This window comes from Gossypium arboreum, chromosome 10 (assembly GCF_025698485.1).
Source record: "Gossypium arboreum isolate Shixiya-1 chromosome 10, ASM2569848v2, whole genome shotgun sequence".
NCBI classification, from domain to species: domain Eukaryota; kingdom Viridiplantae; phylum Streptophyta; class Magnoliopsida; order Malvales; family Malvaceae; genus Gossypium; species Gossypium arboreum.
Genome location: NC_069079.1, coordinates 15,393,460 through 15,400,022, shown reverse-complemented (window position 1 = coordinate 15,400,022; position 6,563 = coordinate 15,393,460).

The window sequence follows — 6,563 nt, the reverse complement described above, 5'->3', positions numbered from 1 at the left end:
GTTTTGTATTGTAACAAATCAACACTAGTAGTAAACATGTAACATGTATTCAATTCATCACTAACACTTAATATGCTTATCAAGTTCTTCGTAGGGCGATAATAATATTTCACTTTCAATTTAACAGTTTCACTTTATTAGAAAACACATAAAGTTCACGTATCATGTGATGTAATAAGAGAACTTAAGGCATTAAACACAAATTTCATGATTCACATAATATCAGGGACCTATTAGCAAGGAAAAACTCTAAAAATAATTTAGCAAATGTAGAGGGATTAAAGTGAACATATCATACTTTTACATAATATTAATAATTTAAATCAATTACTCATGGATTCTATCTTAAATAATTCTTTTAGGGACTTAATTCAACAAAATTAAACATTAAAAATTGTTTCAGAATTAACCAGAGACTAAATTGAAAAAGTTTTAGAATTCTTGGTCAACGTAATTTCATTGTTTCAAAAGACAAAAGACGTGTGACTGGACCGTATGGAGGGGGTACACAGTCATGTAAGAGAGTGTGGTCATGTGACATTCGAAATTTCAACTTACAGGGAATACACGACCGTGTAGAAGGTCTTAGGCTGTGTGAGAAGCGAAAACCAAGGGTTTTAAAAGGGATATGGTCGTGTAAAGGGGTTGTGTGGTCCACACAAGTAGCCCACACTCCCGTGTCGCTGGTCGTATGGTCTATCCTAGGCTCGGTTTTGCCTCAATTTTCTCGTGAAAGAACACACACCTTTCATTAGGAGATCGAGTGACGTCTCTCTCGTTTAAATCTAGTCTAGGGTACCTAAATAGAGTCTTTCAAATGATATTTGCGCAAGAATTAATAACGAATTTCAATATTCATTAAGATTATTGAAATCTTCGATGATAAATCAAGAAATATCATTTAATCGATTGAAATATTATTGATAGATAGAAAATATATAAATATTCAATATCAAACTTTGAGATTTGAGTTATACTTACTGTTTCTCGACAAGAATTAAGAATGTTTCTAGTGGCGATTATGAATCCAATTGAAAAAAAACTTGAATCAAAAATAGATTTTGATTTGGGAAGCAAAAAGAATTCTCAACAATGGAATAAAATTATGATGTAAATGGGGGAAAGGAAAAGAAATAGGGGTTAAATAGAAAAAATGGAAGCAAAATTATAAGGGGATTTGAAAAGGTCAGATTGAAATTCTAATTGGAATGAAAGAAATAAATCAAATCTAATTAGGAAAGGGGACTAAATAGTTAGGATTTCAAACTTTTAAGGGTTGTAGGGTAATTTACCCTTTTTTTTTAAAATAAAAGGGGAATGGGGTGAGGTTGGCATAACTTGAACTTGGGAATCCAAAAGGGAGGGAGTGATACTTAACCATTAGGCTACTGCCCATACTTGTTTATTTTCTAGTTTATTTAATATTTATTATAGTGTGGTTTTAATCCTACGTCGTTGAAATTAAAGAGAAAAGAAATTAGAGAGATGGGGTTTGAATGTAGGAACTCTAGAGAGTATACTAAGCACTTAACCATTAAGGCCAAGTTATTTCTTAGTTATTCATTTCACCTAACTTCCTATATTTTGGGGTGTTACACAAATAGTAGCAAAGATATTTGTTGGCTTCTATTTACTTACCCCTAAATTTTTGTGAGAAACTTAAGGGATTTGAGTTAAATAAGTATCGCCATTTGTCAAGTCCATAATAGGGGTTCAAGGAGTTTATATCTATTAAGAGGGAAGACATTCCAGATGACTTTATTTTTTACTTTACGATTCTGGTTTTTCTCTTTCTAACCAACATGTTTCCTTCTTCTTCATTGAGCTAAAGCCAAGATTTCATGTAATCTGTGGATAATTCAACCTTTTGGTAAGTATTACAAATCTTTATGTCACAATTATTAAAGGGGAAGGGTGTTAAAAGTAAGAAGTGATTTGGAAGGCTCTACTTGGGGGACCCATGTGATTGGAAAAATAGTAAACTATCTGTAGTAGGGGTTCTAATGGAACTTTTATGATCTTTTAAGCTATTGCTACTACTGGATCAAGACGGAGGATCGAAATAGAAGCTTTAGACCGAAGTAAAGGTGAGTCTCTAAACTTGTGCCTTACACATTATCTTGTAATGATTTTTTGCATAGTTGATGTTCATATAGATGTATATTCTTAAAGAGTAGCGATATGTATGTGTGCTTGCGTGTTTTCTGTGAGGTAACTGTATGTATGTACTGAAGTACATGATGTGTTATGTAAAAATGATGATGTGTCAAAAGCATGTATGGGAAGTATGATTTTCGTTAAAGCTATGAGTGGAATCTGTCCATGTTGATTTATTTGAGTAGTGCATAATATGGTTGGTGATATGGAGGTTCGGGTGGAGTGTCGGGAAAATATGTGATACGATAATGGACGTCGCAGTGGTAATTTGATGGCGTTCATTGGGACAGTAAACACAAAGGCTAGTATGGTGAAGTGTAGCTTACTGGGACCGTAAACATGAGGTTTGTCGAGATATTGAACACGAGAAAAATCCAATGTGGCAATTATGTGGAAAGACCATGTCCATGACATACTTTGGAAATGGTGGATGAGACACACTTGCTTAAATGTGTTTCTATGTGTCCTAGGGCAATGATGGGCAAACCTCAGACTATGCTATGGTTAAGAAAATTCATATCATCAAACACGACAATTGGTGTGGTGCCTTGGTGGCAAACCAAACTAAGCCTTTATGGTGAATTCTCTAAAAAGGCCTTTGTGGCGTATTATTCAAAAAGCCTCAGTGGCGGAGTAGTCTGAAAAATACTTGTGGCAAGTTTTCTATAAGGTCTTTATTGTGAAATCTACAACAACTAATTGATGAGTTGTTAGTCCGCCTTTGTGGTAAGAACTAGATATGCTTTTGAGCCATTTTTTGAAAGACTTTTCAGCAGTATGCCAACTGATGAACTTGTCATTGTGATTCACCAGGACTGAAAGCTTCGTGTACCTGGAACCATGAGTGGTGTAATTGTTTGCCAAAACTGGGTAATCTCTTATTTGTATCAAAGTCATTTGGGAATTATTTTGGATGATCAAGCATATTTCGTTCCTTCATATGAGATCGTCTTTTGAATATACTTAAAGATATGTTGTACCTGGTATTCTGATATTCGCCAAGGCTAATATAGGAATCCGCCGAGAGTAGTGTCAGTATACATATCATCTTGAGAATTTCATCAACTTCTCTCTTAAAAATAGATGTGGAATAAGATCTGTTATAAATTTTGTAGTTTGTGATCTGACAATCTAGTAGAGTGTGTACAAGGTGGTCAAGTTAGAGGTTCACGTATATATTATTCATCAGGAATTAGAAAACTATCCTTCAAAGTGTGAAACGAAGTTTAGAATTATTAATTTAAGGGAAACTTAATGACATCGTTTAAAGGTAATAATGATTAAGACTTACTAAGTTTTGTTGAACTTAGAGACATCTATTTGTAATGCAGGTTCTTGAGCTGATCTAGTCCACTAGAATAGACTAAGATAGAAATGCACTGAGGTGGCTAATCATAGGGTAATGTTATGCATATAGAGGGACACATTTACAAACATGTTTTCAAATGGAAAATAGTAATACACACTGGGATAATGGCTGTCTTATCAAACATTTATGTTGTAAGGCTTTATACTACCTTTGAGAGTCTGTGACAAATGATAAATGTTTCATTCAAACTTTTATCTTAGAAAGGATAAATAAATAAGTACATCTAGTATGATTTTTTTCGATTGTAAAATTTTGTTAAGTATGCAAGTATTGTGATATCTTATATTCGAATTCAATAAATCAGGTTCAGTATAGGGTGTTACACGTTTTCATCATCCCAGCTATCTAAAAAACCATTTCGATTACCCAGTGCCATTGTCAAAATAGTTCATCATCTCACCGAAGTTTCATCATCGATTATGCTAGTTTCATGTCATAAAAGTGATATTCGAATCAAGATTATCCTAGATTTATCATCGATTACTGGTATTTTATTTGTACATTATTCTTTAGTCTTTATTTGATTTTTTTTCTATTTCCATTTAAAAACCATAAGGTTTTTTTTTTCTATTTCTTCAGTCTCGTCATTGTTACCTTCAACCCACCAAAAAATATCACAACCCCCACTCTTCATTTCTCACATAAAACAAAAAAAAATTGAAAATATTAAAGATTTCATAATATTTCTTCAACAAAGGCATTTCAACCTAAATTGCACAAAAATCTTCAACTGACATCAGAAAATCCTTTGTTTCTCACACCTAATTATGGCAGACCAAAACACAAACCCTAATATACCTCTTTAAAGTTCACACACCCAAGAATTTCCTCCCATTGCTCTGTGGAGTATTCTCATTGCAAACAGGAGCCCTTAACCCAGAATGGCTATACAAAATCCTTTTTGGAGCGCTTGATTTTATGTTTTTTGAAGAAGAAATTTTTGATCATTTTCTTCCTTCAATATATGCGTTATGAACAGACAACACAAAGAGGTAAAAAACGAAACAACTGGTGAAAGGAAAAAAAACGACAGAAATAAAAGAGAGGTAGAAGATGAAAAGCTCAAGTAGAGATGGTGAAAGGAAAAAAATAAAAAAAAAAGGAAGGAAAAAAAGTTGCAACAACCAAAGAGGTAGAAGAAGATGATAGGGAAAGGAAATTTGAAAGGAAAAAAATTTAAAGGGGAACATCTTTTTAGGCCAAAGAAAGTGACACATGGCAACTCGTGAATGGCCAACATTGCCACGTCAGCAAAAATTTGACTTTGTTAAGCTTAGGTACCAATATAGTGGACAAAAAAATGTTTGGGGTACCAATTTGAGGCAAAAAAAACCATAAGTACCAATTTGCGAGAAGTAGACATGTTCGGGTACTAATTTTATATTTAACCCTATTGATAATGATGATATTCCATAACTTAGTGATTGGATCCTATAGTGGGTGCACTCTTTAGAAGTGATTGGATCCTATAGTGGGTGACCTCTTTAGATGGCCAATAGAATGAATCGGATGAATCTTTGATAAAAAAAGGTTTTAACAGTTTGGCCAATCTAGAAACACATGAAACAAGTGTGTTTTTTTTTTTTTGTAAGAATCTAGATCCCTTTCAAGTGTTAAACTGCATAATATCTTTTAGAACGTCGGTGCTTGACGCTTTGAAAATCTCAATACGCAAAATCTAGAACACTAGATGCCTACATGTGGAAGTATGTTGGTCATGAATAATGTTATTCGCCCCCACAACATTCATCCATTTAACAGCAGCAACACTAGTTGTAGCATTGGTATTTGTCTTTTAGTCAACAATGTTACTTGTCAGATTGTAAGGGTAATTGGAATCAGAAGTTCGATACACTCTACCCCTATTATTATGGATGCATGCCTATCTATAGACTCCAAGTTTCATGGTAGGTTGGCTATCCTACATTATCTCCTCTTTAAATTGCTCATTATCCTAATTATGTAACACCCCTCACATGGTCTATCGCCGAACCCGAGCAATAGGGAGCTACCACAATTGACGAAACAGTTGCATGCAAAATTTAAATAAAAATTTAATTAAATATTGAATTATCTCACAATATACATAAATCATGTTTTACAAATAAATTTGATTCTAAATCGAGCTTACAAAAGCTCTAAAGTTGACTTGAGATCTAGCAAGAACCATTTCAAATTTTGTGGTAGGCCAAACGATCGACCCTTCGAGAATGTTACATGTGACCAAGTACAGGTTTGGTCAGCTTCGCATTTTGTGCTTACTAAAAATTTCTAATATACACAACAAACTTCTTGGTAAATAGAATAACTTCATATAATTTGAGAATTCAACCCGATACATTCAAATTACAATTATAATAAAGTTTAAATGAGTTCTTCTAACAAATACAATATGAGAGTTTAAACCCATTAATTGCCCTGATATCTATACATGTTGCAAACAAAAGGTGTCAGGCTCACACTAAGCTTGAAGACTCTGGCTTAGTTCCTCTTAACATCGCACAATAGTTTAGATTACCTGAAATCAAAAGAAAGAATCACAGTAAGTTTGTAAGGAACTTAGTGAGTTCATAAATAAGTTACTTCCATTTTTGTTTGCTAGTTTAAAAGCATGCCACGAGTTACACTTAGAAAAACTTTCACATTCATATAGCATGCATGGAAATAAAATTTGTAAAAACAAGATTTCGCGACTTATACTTAGGTCTGAATTTCACTGAGGCACAGTACATAATGCATAAGTATTTCTCTCGCAGATAATTATAACGCTCATAGTCGTTATGTACAGACTTGTTGCGAATAAACTTTTGTAGATTCATAAATGTGAATTCATACATGTGTATTCATACGTGTGGGTTCATAGATACGGATTCATATATGTGGATTTCATACATGCGAATTCATAGATGCAAATTCATACATGTAGATTATCCCGTAGACCTTCATATCGTGAAGTCCTGCGTATAGCTTTAACATGAAAACTTCAGGACAATTCCAATGGACTGTCATAACTTGCTTATGCCCATGGCCATGGGAC